The sequence below is a fragment of the Danio aesculapii genome, chromosome 5, assembly GCF_903798145.1.
Source record: "Danio aesculapii chromosome 5, fDanAes4.1, whole genome shotgun sequence".
NCBI classification, from domain to species: domain Eukaryota; kingdom Metazoa; phylum Chordata; class Actinopteri; order Cypriniformes; family Danionidae; genus Danio; species Danio aesculapii.
In genome coordinates this window covers 64986163-65003428 of record NC_079439.1, presented here as the reverse complement: position 1 = coordinate 65003428, position 17266 = coordinate 64986163, and the positions used below count along the sequence as shown (strand labels likewise).

General features: G+C 41.4%; 1 protein-coding gene across 1 annotated transcript in view; it reads left to right on the top strand.

Annotated features, from left to right (window-relative positions):
• Nucleotides 1–17266, top strand: part of pappab (pregnancy-associated plasma protein A, pappalysin 1b) — a 207548-nt gene that overhangs the window by 54255 nt on the left and 136027 nt on the right. The gene's annotated exons all lie outside the window — the stretch shown is intronic.

The following is a 17266-nucleotide window of genomic DNA, read 5'->3' as shown; positions in this document are numbered from 1 at the left end:
TCTCTCTGTGAGTGAATGTACGGGTGCAATTATATTTGTAATATCTCAGCAATTCAAAGTTCATGTATTCATGTTGCGAGTATCTTGGTGTTGTCGTTGTTTTGACCTCCATGGTATGAGTAAATAAGACTTACACTTGAAAATAGTTCCAGAACACACCCACTGATTGCCCAATCACTATGGGCCAAATTTGTTTTTGAGCCAAAACAATCCTCCCCAAAAAGTGGGAGAAACAGCGCAGAAATGAACTCAAATGTAAGTTTCTGCATGATTTAGTTTGTAATGACATTCTGAAATGACTTCTTAATATTATTTGAATGCTCACACTGCATGCCATCTGACAGATAGCATCTGTGTGTATGCTCAGAAAAGCATAAGTTTAAACAGGTATGCCTTTAAAACAGGGAGAAAGATGTTAGATTTTAGTGATGAAAACCTTTAATGTCATGTGAGCATGACCACGATGCATCTGACAAAAGTCTTGTCAGGAGCAACAAATTGTTGTAGGAGCAAAAAATCATAACTTGACTTCTAGTTGATCGTTTGGAAAAGTGGCAGAAGGTAGATTTTTCTGATGGATCATCTGTTGAACTGCATCCTAATCATCACAAATACTACAGAAGACTTATTGGAGCCAGCATAGATCCAAGATTCTGACAGAAATCAATCAAGTTTGGTGAAGGAAAATCATAGTTTTGGGGTTTGGCTCTGAGATCTGCAGAGTGAATGGCAACATCAACACCCTTAGGTATCATGACATTGAAGCTGCACATTACATAACAAGCCACAGGATAGGGGAAAATCTTCAGCAGGATAGCGCTCCTTATACTTCAGCCTCCACATCAAAGTTCCTGAAAGCAAAGAAGGTCAAGTTGCTCCAGGACTGGCCAGCCCAGTCACCAGACATGAACATTATTGAGCATGTCTGGGGTAAGATGAAGGAGGAGGCATTGAAGATGAATCCAAAGAATCTTGATGAACTCTGGGAGTCCTGCAAGAAAGCTTTCTTTGCCAATCCAGATTACTTTATTAACAGGTTACTTGAGTCATTGCAGAGATGTATGGATGCAGTCCTCCAAGCTCATGGGAGTCATACACAATATTCATTCTTTTTCCACTGCACCATGACTTTATATTCTATACTGTACATTATTTCTGTTAAGTGACAAGACTTTTGTCTAAGCAAAGTCAGACTTTACTTTCCTAATTAAATAATTATAAATCAAGGCATGATCATATTTTATTTTGGTAAAATAAGCATAATCTAGAGGCCTTTGCCTTTCATATAAGCCACTTGTGATACCAAACTAGAAGTCAAGGTGACAAGTCTTTTGTTAGGTAGTGTAATTAAAACTAAGCTTATGTTTTTGTTTTTGAAGAGTCTACCTAGCCTCAAGCTATAAATGCTTCACCCTCTTCTTAAAGGGAAACAGAGCAGTTAATTTGCATTTAAAATGACAAAAACAGCATGTTTTAGACTCCAATGTTAAGTATTTCAGGCTAAAAAATTCCACAAACATTCTTGGGACACCTTAGACTTATATTGCATCTCGTAAAAACAAAACAAGTTTTTCCCAGTGATGGGTTGCAGCTGGAAGGGCATCCACTGCGTAAAATATGTGCGGGATAAGTTGGCGGTTCATTCCGCTGTGGCGACCCTAGATTAATAAAGGGACTAAACCGAAAAGAAAATGAATGAATGAATGAAAAAACAAGTCGCCCCATTTAAAGCAACTAACTCTTTATTGATTTAACTCTTTACTGCAGTACTATCCACAAGATGCTCAAGAACAATAGCGTAATAACCTTTAAGTGGGTGATTTCACAATTACTTTAAGCCATAATAAATCTCATTGCATATGATGAGACTTACAGGCCATTTAGTGGTTTTGTTAGTGGCCTACTTGAATCGTTTCAGGAGGTTTCCTGTTTGGATTTAAGCGGACTGCTTTGGCACAGCGAAAGAGACCTGTTTCTGTTGACACTTGGAAATTGTGTTCAATTGGTGAGTGCCGTTCAAAACCATTAATGTGCAGTTTTATTGAGTGGGATAAATGATTAAAGCAGCGCACCCTATGCAGGTTGCCAAGTGAGGCCAATATTGGACGGAACAGCAAAGCGATGTATGAGGAGAAGAACTAAAAAGTGTGGAAAAAATTAGTCATAGGGGTTGTCATAAATTTCGATTTTCTCATGTGTTTATTTTAAGGCTCGAAAAATGTGGACATATGGAAGAATTGCTCCGTGGAGCTTTGCGCACGTAAATGAATGTTTTTTACCATGGGCTATGAGTCATATTTTCCTGCACTGTATCAATGATCTTGCCCTTGTAGTTCAACCTTTGATCCGGTATCACAGAATGAACCCAAACTGCCCTGTTTAAGCTATTCTTACACTCCAAAAAAATTGCTGCTGGTTCAAACTACTTGTTTAAAAAGCAACATAGACTCATTCTGAAAACTTAGTCCTGTATACATTTCTGGAGATCGCGAATTATGTAGCCACCCAGCAGGCACACAACATCATAACACGTTAATATTAGGTTATATTTAGGTCATGACGTCAGATGACCAAAATGCCATGTCTATCCAGCATCTAAGGATAACGTTTTTTTCGACGTCCAATATCGACGTCAGATTATGTTGATATTTGGTTGATTTTAGGTTGTTTTGGAAGGTGACCAAAATCCAACGTCTGATAGATGTCATAGTGATAATGTCCACACAACGTCAAGGTGTAACATTATTAGGCGTTGATATTTGGTTGATTTTAGATCGGACATAAGACATTGACATCGGTCTGACGTTCTGACGTCAACCCGATTTTAATTTCCAAACAAAATCCAACGTCTCCATAACGTTGTGGTATGTTAGGGGACCTACGTCAGTATGTCGTCATGTTGACGTCCTGTGCGTGCAGGGCAGAAATACGTATGGCTGCATTTTATCTTTAAAACGAATGTTGCGGGGCAGTATGACGCTTTTCCTTTTCAGCTGATCGATTACCTTCATATGGATGGCTTTCCCGCGGGTACCAGTTTGTACAGTTAGCTTGCCATGTAAGTTGGTGGACTTGAAATGCATAGAGGAGTTGATCACGATGACGAGGTTCGAGTGCGGCGAAGAATAGTTCCAGAAAGTCGTTAATTCAAAAACAGAAGCCTAAAAATAAAGAAAAGGAAATAACAGCGTGAGAATTTGGTAAAATCTGAAATCTGGTAAAAATCAGGCAAGGGCTTTTCTTTTTCTGGATTGCTTTTCAAAACACTGCAGTTGGGTTTAGGGAAGGGGGTAGGAGGGTCAATCAGTTTATTGAATTAATTTATTTATCTTTTCATAATAAAATTTCAGTGTGATCAAATATGTTATATTGATTGACTTAAGATGTTTCAAAAAATCTTTTCAATTATTTAACATTTTTATACTTAATATTTTATATATTTTTAATATTCTTGGAATGTGAATCAAACAATTATCAAAAAAATGACGATCACTGTAAAAGGTATAATCTGCACACATTTTTTGAGAATCTTTAGAGCATCTTACATTCATTTCAATAGGTTTCATTAGCCCTATTATTGTTGCAATATGCAAGTACTCCAAAACAAAATAATAATAATAATAGACAAAAACAGAAGCCAAAAAAATAAACAAGTAAATAACAGGGTGAGAATTTGGTAAAATTAGAAAACATGGCTTGCTTTTCAAAACACTGCAGCTGGGTTTAGGGAAGGGTGTTGGTGGGTCAATCAGTGCTTTTAAAATGCTATTGGTTGGGTTTAGGGAAGGGGGAAGGTGAGGGAATCGGTCAGTTGGCCAGTCAGTCGACAGCAGCCTCTGGTGGATTTACATGAGAACAGCAGGTGTGTATAGCACTCACGAGAGAAATTTGAGATCTGAAAAGCATACACAGCAACCTACGGTAGACTCGCGAAAACAAAAACAGCAAAAACATTTAGCTCCAAGGATGTATTTTGCTCTCTCTAGAAATTTTTATAGGGGTATGTAATCAGAATGAGCCTAGGTTGAGTAAATAACAAGGTGAGAATGTGGTAAAATCCTAACTAGACTTTTTTGTTTTTTGGATTGCTTTTAAAAAATGTTGGTTGGGTTTAGGTAAGATTGGTGGGTGGGTAAATCTGTGCTTTTGAAAACACTATTGGTTGGGTTTAAGGAAGGAGGAGCGGGATGGTTAGTTGATCAGTCAGTCAGTCAGTAATTCAGTCAGTCAGTCGATAGCGGCCTCTGTAGAGTTACTCTTGAACAGCAGGTGCAGCAGATTTAAGATCTGAAAAAGTGTACACAGCGGCCTCTGGTGGATTTGTAAAACAAAAACTGCAAAAAAAAAAATACCTGGGACGTATTTGGTGCTCTCCAGAAATGTATTCAGAGGTACATTTTCAGAATGAGCCTGGATTGTTTAAAAGAGCTTAAACAACACAATTCTGGGGATTTTTGAGAGGAAACCAATTTTTTTATGTTTAATCCACTTAAATTTGTTAGGTTAACCTAATCGATTTGTGTTGGGACAACATGAATGCCAAACCCTGCGTTTTTTTACAGTGTATTCAAATTCTGAGGAATTTGTATTTTTGGTTGTTTATGTTTTATGAAGTACAACTTAAGTCGCTTCTCCGACATGCTATTTCAGCTCGGACTCAAAAAGCTCTTGAAAAACTCAATTGGACTTGACATCGAAATGCTAAAAACATCGAAAACAACTTCAGAGACCTGCATTCCAGAGGCCTGCTGTTTTTCTGTTTAATTACTTAATCACTTCATTTGGTTTGCTTTTAAAAATGGGTGAGTCAGACAGTAAGTGCATGCTTGTATCCCTCAAAGCCAAGTTGGCCCAGCAGCGGCTACACGCAGTCAGCTGAGAAGGCATGCCCAGGCTTGCCATGGCCACAACATGGCTTTAACTATGCTTTGCCCTTGGATGGCTTCCCTGGTGTACTCCATTGCCCGGGCCATCTTTCCACTGTTTACAATCGGATACAAAACCTGACTTTGACGACCTGCAGCTGGCTCCAACCTTTGCCCTCAGCTAATCACCTGAAAATCATCTAATGCATGTCCCCTATATTTAATCATCTAAGTACATGTTTTTTTTCCTTCCTCAAATGTCCTTAGTTGACATTCTGGAAGTGAGCGTTATGGCAGCCCTTATCGTGTCGATTGAATTTAAGAAAAGAACAACATGGGTACAACAAACAGCTGGATGCGAGAGTGTTGTGCAAAGTCAACTCCATTCGCTACGCAAATTACTCTGTGGTTTCTTGTGGATCCCACAGTTGATTGAAAACATGAAGAAGACAAGATTGAATGTGAGACACAAAACCAGGAATGCTTGGAATGACTCTTACCTCAACTTTTCGTGCCCTCATTGCCTACAGTACATCTTGATCTTGCTTTACTGACTGGCAAGAATGCATCAATAATATTGTAAACGAATTATTTTAGATCAGAACTTTCAAGTTTATGCGAAGCTTTTGCTATAATTCGATTCACGTCATTTCTATAGTGCTTTTTACAGTAATTATTGTTTCAAAGCAGCTTTGAAAAGGTGCACATTACAGCATTACAATCAAATTAAGTTATACGTTGCAATCAAATATAAGTTATTATATATAAACATAGCTAACCTGCAGTTTTTTAGCATATAGGTGATGTCTATGTGTACGTTTAATGAAGTGTACAGTATTTGTGCAATAAGTGTATGTGTTGTCCTTAAAGTCCTCGATGGTTAGCATCATCTCTTCACAGGTCTTGGATCCCGTCGGTGGCAGTGCACAATCTCTAAAGGCCTCAGGTTAGGCATGGAAATAGAGAATAGGATGTATTTGAGCATCTATGTATTTGATGTATTTCAAGAGTTAAGTTAATGCGAAAATGAAGTGCTTTAAATGAAAATAGGAGTTAAATAAGCAAACATAGAAACCAACATAGAAGTATTTCTAACAGAATGCCTGGTCCATTAAGATGGGGTAAGTGTGTCCTGCAGGTGGTTTGTCAAGCCTACTCACTTGCATGGAGCACATTCACACATCCTACAGTTATGTGATGCATTGTGTGTATGCTTTGCTAAAAAGATAGATCTTTAATCTTGTTTTGAACTGATCAGGAAGGCTATTCCAGAGAGTTTAGGAGCCATATATGAGAAGGCTCGACCTCCTTTAGTAGACTTTGCTATTCTAGGCACTACCAAAAGCACTGAGTTTTGAGATTTTTAAGAGGGATTGCATTGTAGCGAGACAGAAGGTTGTTAGCTATACAGGAGCTAGATTATTTAAAGCTTTATAGGGAAGAAGCAATATTTAATAATCAATACCTTAACAGGCAGCCAGTTTAAGGAAGATAAAAGTGGGGTGATATGGTCATATTTTCTTGACCTGGTAAGAACTCTGGATATGCAATATATATGGAACTCTGATTTAACTTATTGGTTTGTTTTGGAGAGTCCCGTTCCATTTGATAGCTCACGCTATTTCTGTCTTTGTCCTTTTCCCCGTTTTCCATCTAATATTTCTTCCAATATTCCCTTGATCAGGAGACAAGTACATGGGGGACCTACGTGGGAGACACAAAAAATTGTGCATTTGATACTGTGAAAATGCATCCAGTTTCAGAACGTCCCCGTTTGTTTTGGCCATCCAATTGAGCAACAAATACCCAACCTAGAACAACAGTGATATCTGAGTCAGACGTGCGAGGGAGGTTACCTAGATGCTTGGCTGAGGTCAACCAAATAAACATTGACAAAACTTATGCCCAACACTTTTTCCATTTGTCATTTACCTTGTAGTCAGACTACAAATGATGCTTGACTAAGGTCAACCAAAATAAACGCTTTTATAAATAAAGGCTTTTACCTCACCTTTTTTTCCATTCGTCATGCAGGCAGTCAGATCAAAAAACAGCATTTGAAAAGCAACAGGGCCTCTAAAAAGGCATGTATAAATGTCATGGAATTATGTACAATTCAGTTAGTAAAATAGCATACCACTTTTTGTTTTGTTTTTATGCATATTTCTCTCATCACTGCTATATCACACTCTCGCACGTGATAGACAAGGACTGAATAAAGCCAAATTAATACTACGAAAGAAGATATAATATACAAAGGTATGCTAAAATGGAATATTTGAAAAATTGGACACATTCAGATAGCATTTGTTTTTCCAGTTCAAGAATTATAGCACGCTTCATCAACAAATTAGTTTATTTTATTATGTACAAATTCAGATTTTAGGAAAGTATTTGGACACTTACTGGATGTGGTTAAATTACCATTAGTGAATCATGTTCATAGTTAATGTGATGAACTACACCTGTGGTTACTTTACTAAGAAACATGTGAAATTGAGGAAAATTGACCTCATCCATCCACGAAAATCACAGCAGTTTCAGGAAAAGGAGGCCAGTTCTGAGAAAAACTTTAGCATTATTCATGCGACGCCTGGTTTGGTATTTTCATATGCAATCAGAAATTTAAGTAGGACTTTAGTAGTCAAAGTTTGGAATCAGTAAGATTTTAAAAATGTTTTCTAGTAGGCTAATTTTGCTCACAGTTAAAAAGTAAATTATTTGAACTGAACTATTTTAAATAACTGTTATTTTTGGTATTGAATGTATTGATTGGAATCTGTCAAGTGTAGTTAATTACACTGCAGAAATCAAGGTCAATAAAGGGCAATGACACTTTCAGCCATAGCAAGAGAAGTTACTCATTCCAAATCTGTGATTTCTTGAATATTGGATCTTCACAATGTCAGTAGCTATGTTTCCATCCCATATTAACCTTTATGCGCAAAACTGGATTATCGCATAAAAGACGTGTGAATAAATCAGCGTTTCCATCCAACGAGTCAAAGCGAACAAAATCATCACTTCCTGATTAACTGGCACCAAATATCAACAGTGAAAACAAAATTTGCTGCGATAAGAGAAGCTGTGTGAATCTTTTCTTTATTTAATAAATGACTTGTGCCTCAGAAGACCACCCTGACATGCAGTGAATGCGGTGGTGTTTGAAGGTGTGAGACGTGGAGCACAGATGCTCTTGACTATTCTAGAGGTCATTAATAATATAATAACACTAACACTGAAATGGTTGAGGCGTTTTAGAATGACCAAAACAACATTTCAGATGTTTTACATTATGCTCAGCCTGCAGGTTTGTCCATTCACACACATTTTCATCATCACATGATCTCTTATAACAAAATCACATGACCTTTTTAATGCGCATACTGGAATTTGTTTGGTAAAAGTGTTTCCGTCATAGTTTATGCACATCTTTTCTTTTCGAATAAAGAGTCTATCCTACTCAGTTATGCGCATATGTTTTTTATGCGTATTTTCAAAATTGATGCGCATCTTGCCTTCCATCAACCGTTTTTTAAAACGTTTATGCAAAATGCGCATAAAAATAGGTGGATGAAAGCGTAGCTATTGAGGTTCTCCAAAATGATCTGAAAGCAGATCTGAAAAATGTTAAAGCTTTTCACTCCCAAAACATGATTTCAGTTCGTTATGTTATTTACTTAAACCAACGTCATATTGATGTCAACTACTGACATTTGTTCATCAGGTATGGCAACCAAAATCTAACTGATAGACAAGCAGATGGTGATTGTTCTGAGCACAACAAATATCAATTGAAAAGAGTTTTACTGTTTATATCCCCTTTTCAGTATATTTCTAGAAGTATTCAACACTAATGCTATCCCATGCCTGCTACTGAAGCCAAAGGTTTGGGCTTTCTTTAGAAGTCTGAGAATGAACATGATTGTGTGACATTGGCAGTGAATTCACTTCAAAAACAGATTGTGTATTGTGTAACAATTGATTGAAAAGCCCATACAAGTTGTGTTGTTTAAAGACAAAATCTGCATAAAAAACATAATTAGGGTTTTACGTTTACATTGCCCACTTAATAAGGGTATGTCTCAACATAAACCACTCAGCCATGATTTAGTAAAGCGGGAATCATGGATTGTTATAATGGTTGCGTCCTTAGTCTGAATGATCCCAGCAGGCACACAACATCATAAGACGTTAATATTAGGTTAGATTTAGGTCATGGCATCAGGTGACCAAAATTCAATGTCTAGTCAGCATCTAAAGACAACGTTATTTTGACGACCAATAACGGCGTTGATATTTAGTTGATTTTAGGTTGTGTTGGAAAGTGACCAAAATCCAAGGTTGAGCCAATATCTTAAACCAATGTCATATTGATGTCAACTACTGACATTTGTTCATCGGGTATGGCAACCAAAAACTGATAGACATCATAGTGATAACATCTACACAACGTCAAGCTGTAACATCATTAGATGTTGATATTTGGTTGATTTTAGGTTGAACGTTGGACATTGACGTCGGCCTGACTTTGGGTTCTGAAATCAACCCGATTTTCATTTCCAAACAAAAGGCAACGTCCTCACAATGTTGGGGTATAACGTCAAACGTCAAACATCCTGTGCCTGCTGGGTAAATCTTCTAGTTAGGCAGTGAACTGAACCAACCTTGTGACGTCAAACAGAGCGATATTCCAAGATTTCGTCAACCTTGCACTAAAAGATATAATAAAACATGCTCTATTCTTCCAAATTGCTTACATTAATTATATTTGTTATATATAATTTTTCATGAAATAGTGTAAACCTGACTGACTGCTTCACTTCCACTTTAATCCATGCTGACTTTATTGTGCAAGGCTAGAATTAAAGGACTAATGCTCCATCGTGAAATAAATGTATAAAAGCTTTAATTCACCACGGCAGAAAGCTTGTAGTAGCAGGGCCACTGCTGTAGGTCTGGTTGAAGCCCATCAGTGGGGCCTCCCTCTCCCCTCCGCGGGCCCCTCCTCATCAGCTGCCTCACAATGACCTCTTGACAGTTTCTAAAAAGGAAAAACTGGGCCCAGGGCCAGAATTCTCCCCATGACCTCCTGCCATCATCCTGAAGAACATCATTTGGCCCTCTTAGAAACTGTTTGTTTTTGAAATGTCATTCATTAATCCGAGAACCCAATAATCACATGTAATAACAAAACTCAATGCAACTGATATCATTGAGGACCGCTTCTGCAGTCTTTTATGCTCATCTGCAAATAATTAGCGGCGCTTTCTAAAGCAAACATGGGTATTGCTATTAGTCATACTTAGATTTGAGGTTTTCAACCGCATTGAAATACTCTGGCAAGCTTGCAAAGAAATAAAAATGGATGTTGAAACATGATAAAAAATGCTTTGGTGAAACCAATTATTTGGTTGCCGGCAAATTCCCTTGTTAGATAAGGTGAAATATTTTAAAAGATCTAAGAGGGCATTTTAAGTATGTTAAAAATTCTGATTTTGCAAGTAGAAACAATGGCCTTTGTATAATTAGCAAAAAAAACAAACCGATGTTCTCATAATTCATTGTAATTTGTTCACATACAGTTAATTATTAGCCCCCCCAAACCCCCCCCCCCCCTGAATTATTAGCCCCTTGTTAATTTTTTCCCCCATTTTCTGTTTAACGGAGAGAAGATTTTTTTTCGACACATTTCTAAACATAATAGTTTTAATACATAATAGTTCTAATAACTGATTTATTTTATCTGTATATATATATATATATATATATATATATATATATATATATATATATGTTATGAAGCGGACAGGAGACAGAGGTAAGGAAACGTTAGGGTGTTTATTAAATGACAACAAGGAGCACATGAAGGATAGCCAGGAGGATCAGGAATGATGTTGGGGTCTTTTCCTCCGTGGCTGGGTAACAGGAATACACGAGGATGGACAGCACACACCAGATACAGCTGACAGAGGATGACACAGACTTGGAAGGACTGGAAGACAGGACGATTCGGGAGGACCAGGAAGACTAGGAGGAATACAAAGAGAACAGGTAAGTAAATCGTTTGTTTTAGCTGAGGATGACTACGCTGAGTGGTCGCTCAGTTGTCCGCTTTCGTCGAGACGAGCCCGGACACTGAGCGACTGGAGTGCTGTGCTTTTATCTGGTGCTCGTGAATGTGATGCAGCTGTGTGCTCATTAGAAGTCAGGTGATGGTGATCTTCGTGAGTGGGGGTCGTGAGAGCCTGACCAATCCATGACAGTACCCCCCTCCCCAGGGCCCGCTCCTGAGGGCCGACACCTCCGACGCCGTGGTGGTCTCCCTCTGCCTCTAGGCGCTGGGAACTCAGGGTGGCTCTCATGAAACTCCACCATGAGACTAGGATCGAGAATATCAGCTCTGGGAACCCATGTCCTTTCTTCGGGGCCGTACCCTTCCCAGTCCACCAGGTACTCCAACTGGCCACCACGACGTCGGGAACGCAAGATCTCCTTCACTGCGTAGACGGCTCCTTCTTCTAGGAGCAGTGGAGGAGGGGGTTCCTCTTCGTGGTCAGGCTCTGTGGAGGGAAGAACAGGATCGTGATAGGGTTTCAGGAGTGATACGTGGAATGTAGGGTGAATACGGTAGTGAGAGGGTAATTGTAGTTTGTAGGTGACGGGGTTAACCTGTTCCACGATGGTGAAGGGACCAACAAATCGGGGACTTAACTTGCGAGAGGGCAGTCGCATGCGTATGTCCCGGGTGGATAGCCACACCTTTTGTCCGGGTGTGTATCTGGGTTCTTCAGACCTTCTCCTATCGGCGGTTACCTTGCTTCGACGGACTGCCCTCTGCAGATGTTGATGAGCCTCGTCCCAGACTCTCCTCGCTCTCCCGGAACCAGTGATCACTGCGGGGACATCAGATGGTTCGCCATCCCAGGGAAAGAGCGGTGGTTGGAAGCCCAGGACGCACTGGAATGGCGTGAGTCCGGTGGAGGGTTGCCGCAGTGAATTTTGGGCATATTCTGCCCAGCCCAAATACTGGCTCCAGGAGTTCTGGTGACCACTGCAGAAGGTCCTCAGGAACCGTCCCACCTCCTGAATCTTCCTCTCTGTCTGCCCGTTGGTTTGGGGATGATATCCAGAAGAGAGGCTGACGGCCACACCTAGGAGCTTGAAGAAGGCTTTCCATAGACGTGAGATGAACTGTGGACCTCTGTCCGACACAATATCTTCTGGAATACCAAATGACCTGAAGACTTGATTAAAGATATTGTCGGCAGTTTCAAAGGCTGTGGGAAGACCTTTCAGAGGGATTAGTTGACAAACTTTGAGAATCTATCTACTATGACTAGAATACAGGTATTACCTTCTGACGAAGGGAGGTCAGTGATAAAGTCCACTCCTAGGTGTGACCAGGGACGGTTCGGAATCGGCAAGGGATGGAGCTTTCCAGCGGGTAGATGACGTGGGCTCTTGGATTGGGCACAGTCCTTACAGCCCTGAACATATTGCCTCACATCCCTTGCCATGTTTGGCCACCAGAATCGTTGGGATACTAGCGAGAGAGTATTGTTGATCCCTGGATGTCCAGTGCCTAGCGAGGTATGTAAGGAGTGGATCAGATCTACCCGGTGTTCAGGTGGTATGAACTGCCGATGAGGAGGGCATCCCGGCGGAGCAGGGGCTTCCGGAGTGGCAACGACTGGAGGAGCGTTCCAGGTGATCGACAAATGGAGATGTGTTCGGGAAGAATCTTCGTTGGGAGTTCTTCATGATCGTGATGCTCGTGTAAACGAGAGAGAGCGTCTGCTCTTAGATTCTTGGGTCCTGGACGATAGGAAATGGAGAAATCAAAACGTGAGAAGAAAAGTGACCATCTGGCTTGACGTGGACATAGTCTCTTGGCCTCTTTGATGTATTGGAGGTTTTTGTGATCTGTGATCACCTGGAACGGATGTTTGGCTCCCTCCAACCAGTGACGCCACTCCTCCAAGGCTAGCTTGATTGCTAGAAGCTCCCTGTCTCCTATGCTGTAATTCTGCTCCGCCGGGCTCAACTTCCGAGAGAAATAGGCACAGGGATGCAGCCGGGGCGGTGTATCATGATGTTGAGATAATACTGCCCCGACGCCGGTGGTGGATGCGTCCACTTCCACCACGAAAGGAAGATTTGGGTCAGGATGAGTCAGGAGTGGGGCCCTTGTGAACTCCTTCTTAAGAAGGCGGAAGGCTGCGGCTGCTTCTTTGGTCCACTCCAGTCCTTTGGGTTTACCCTTGAGGAGATTAGTGAGAGGTGATGTAATCCTGCTGTAGTCCTTGATAAACCGTCTATAAAAGTTAGCAAACCCAAGAAACCTCTGGAGCTCCTTAATGGAAGTGGGTTCTGACCAGGATAGAACAGCCTCAATTTTCTTCCCATCCATACGTATACCGGTTTGGTCAATGATGTATCCCAAGAAATGAATCGACTTCTGGTGGAATGAGCATTTCTCCGCTTTGAGGTAGAGGTGATGTTCTCTCATGTGTGTAGGACCTCCGCAACGTGTTGGCGATGTTCGGCCTCACTCCGGGAGTAAATGAGGATGTCATCTATGTACACTATTACACAGTGGTGAAGAAACTCCCGGAGGACTTCATGAATGAAGTTTTGGAATACGGAGGGGGCGTTGACCAGACCGTAAGGCATGACCTCATATTCATAGTGGCCAGTAGGGGTCACGAATGCTGTCTTCCATTGGTCCCCCTCACGTATTCTTATCAGATTATACGCGCTGCGGAGGTCCAATTTAGTGAAGACTTTAGCTTCTCGGAGCTGTTCCAAAGCGGCTGGTACCAGAGGAAGGGGATATCGGTATTTTACTGTACCGTTATTTAGGACCCTGTAGTCGATGCATGGACGCAGCCCTCCGTCCTTCTTGGCCACAAAGAAGAAGCTTGAGGCGGCTGGTGATTTGAGTGACGTATGTACCCCTGACTCAGAGCCTCCCTTATGTAATCTTCCATTGCCTGATTCTCTGGAAGCGAGAGCGGGTAGATCCTACCTCTTGGCAACTGGGCATCTGGAACTAGGTCGATCGCGCAGTCCCATGGCCGATGCGGCGGTAGCTGGGAAGCTCTATTGGGGCAGAAGACATCATGAAAGGAGCTGTACTCCTTAGGAATGTGGATAGACTGCTTCTCAGGAGGGCTCTCGACCGATGTTGCAAACAAAGAAATGGGGTTCCGACCTTGAAGAGGGAGATTTGGAAAACAGGCAGGTGTACATCCAGATCCCCATTTCTTTATCTCTCCTGTGCCCCAAGAGATGATGGGATCGTGCTTCACCAGCCACGGGCGCCCTAGAATGATGTCCATATTTGCACCCTCCAGAACCAGAAATTGAATCCTCTCTTGATGTAACAACCCCACTTGAAGAAGGATGTCTTCGCATTGTCGATGGATACGGGTCGAAGATCGAGTGCACTGGGTTATCGGTTGTATCTGGTATATATGCGAGGACGCCTCAGTACGGAGGTGGAGTTGACGACAGAGGGATTGGGAGATGAAGTTCCCTGCTGACCCGGAGTCGATGAGGGCTGTGACAAGGAGAGAAATAGAGGCAGTAGTTATTTGTACGGTGGTAGTAAGTGGTTTACATTGTTCAATATTCGTACTGAATACACTCACTGAAGTCCGAATGGGACGAAGGGGACACTCCATACGGGTGTGTCCACTGACACCGCAGTATAGACACAGACCCCGGGTCAGCCTCCTCTGTCGTTCCGCTGATGTCAGTCTTCCAGACTCTATTATCATGGGTTCTGGTTCTGGAGAGGCTGTTGACTCAGGCGATTGGAGGAGTGCAGACGAGGGGGTGATGGTGTCCTGTTGATAGGAACGGAGACGATCGGAACATCGGAGAGAATGTTGGATGAATCTCTCCAGACCCATTGTATCATCTAATGTGGCCAGTTGGATTCGGAGAGTGGGTTCCAAGCCGAGCCGGTACGTGGTCAACAACGATCTCTCATTCCATCCACTTGCAGCTGCTAGAGTGCGAAACCGGAGAGCATATTCCTGTGTAGATAGAGTACCTTGCTTTAGATGATACAGCTGCTCTCCAGCGGCTACTTCCCCATCAGAACGTCCAAACACCTCTTTGAAATACTCCGTGAAGGTAGTGATGGAATTCATGACCGGCCCGGCTTGGTTCCAGATCGTCTCAGCCCATTTAAGTGCAGGTCCAGAGAGTAGAGATACGATGTAGGCGATCTTCGACTTATCTGTGGGATATAGAGAAGGTTGCATTTCGAATATGAGGGAACATTGTAACAGAAAACCATTGCACTCCCCCGCTCCGCCTGAGTAGGGCGCTGGTCGGGCCATGGGACTGGAAGGAAGGGCCGAAGAAGAAACTGTGGAGGCGGAAGTGCTCGGTGCTGGTGGTGCGTTGGAAAGTGGAGCTGGTGGCTGTAGAATCCGCTTCAACTGGTCCACCAGCTCTTGAAGGTGATCGGGGGTGCTCATGTTGTCGTCGTTATGGGTCCGGGCTTCTGTTATGAAGCGGACAGGAGACAGAGGTAAGGAAACGTTAGGGTGTTTATTAAATGACAACAAGGAGCACATGAAGGATAGCCAGGAGGATCAGGAATGATGTTGGGGTCTTTTCCTCCGTGGCTGGGTAACAGGAATACACGAGGATGGACAGCACACACCAGATACAGCTGACAGAGGATGACACAGACTTGGAAGGACTGGAAGACAGGACGATTCGGGAGGACCAGGAAGACTAGGAGGAATACAAAGAGAACAGGTAAGTAAATCGTTTGTTTTAGCTGAGGATGACTACGCTGAGTGGTCGCTCAGTTGTCCGCTTTCGTCGAGACGAGCCCGGACACTGAGCGACTGGAGTGCTGTGCTTTTATCTGGTGCTCGTGAATGTGATGCAGCTGTGTGCTCATTAGAAGTCAGGTGATGGTGATCTTCGTGAGTGGGGGTCGTGAGAGCCTGACCAATCCATGACAATATATATATATATATATATATATATATATATATATATATATATAGCGCTAATTATAGAAAAATTAGAAAGGGGAAGTGTTTATTTTTTATTTTTTTATTTTTTAAATAAAGAAGCGTGTTTTGACAGGTGGTTTGTCAAGCCCACTCACCTGTGTGAGACACACTTCATAAATGCATTTTTTTCTTCGTTTTTTTATGTATTTTTATGTATTTTTCAGTATTTAACTTGTGGTAAGGCTACTTATGATGATCAGTGACTCATATTATCTTTTCTATTCTATGTATCTTTTACTTTTATGTTTTTATGCGGAAGGCGTCACAGTGGCGCAGTGGGTAGCACAATTGCCTCACAGCACGAAAGTCGCTGGTTCGAGCCTCGACTGGGTCAGTTGGCATTTCTGTGTGGGGTTTGCATGTTCTCGCTGTGTTCGCGTGGATTTCCTCCGGGTGCTCCGCTTTCCCCCACAGTCCAAAGACATGCGCTATAGGTGAATTGAATAAACTAAATTGGCTGTAGTGTATGTGTGGGAATGCAAGAGTGTATGGGTGTTTCCCAGTGGGGGGTTGCAGCTGGAAGGGCATCCGTTGTGTAAAACATATGCTGTATAAGTTGGCAGTTCATTCTGCTGTGGCGACCTCTGATTAATAAAGGGACTAAGCCGAAAAGAAAATTAATGAACGAATGAACGAATTCGAATGAATGAACATTACTGAACAATACATATTATACAGATAGAAATCATTCTAGGTTTTTTTACTTCAAATTCACATTTAAATAGTGTAATTTTCCCTTAAATTTGAAATTATTTAATTATTTATCTAAATTTCAATATCAATATACCTCTTCATTTTCATTAGCCTTATTTGAGGTTTACTGGAATCAATTATTGCAATTATGGTAAAATGCTGCAGTTAATTGGTTAACAGCATGTTCCCTTACTACAGTCATTCAATCTGATCTAAAATTATATCTAAATGTAGAACTTTTTAAAATAAAAAAAGTCCTAAAATTTACAGCAAAAACGTTGATGAGCTGGCATTTTTAAAAAATATCTATTTCTTTTTTATTAATTATGCACATTATGGCCTCCCCTTATGTTCATTCATTCATTCATTTTCCTTCGGCTTAGTCCCTTTATTCATTAGGGTTTGCCACAGCGGAATGAACTGCCTACTTATCCAGCATATGTTTTACGCAACGGATGCCCTTCCAGCCGCAACCCATTACTGGAAAACAACTATACACTCTCGCATTCTCACACATAGACTACAGCAAATTTAATTTATTTAATTCACCTGTAGCGCATGTCTTTGGATCCACTTATATCGCATTGTGGATCAGCTGGGACTCAAACCAGTGACCTTCTTGCTTTAAGGCGACTGTGCTAACTACTGAGCCACCATGCT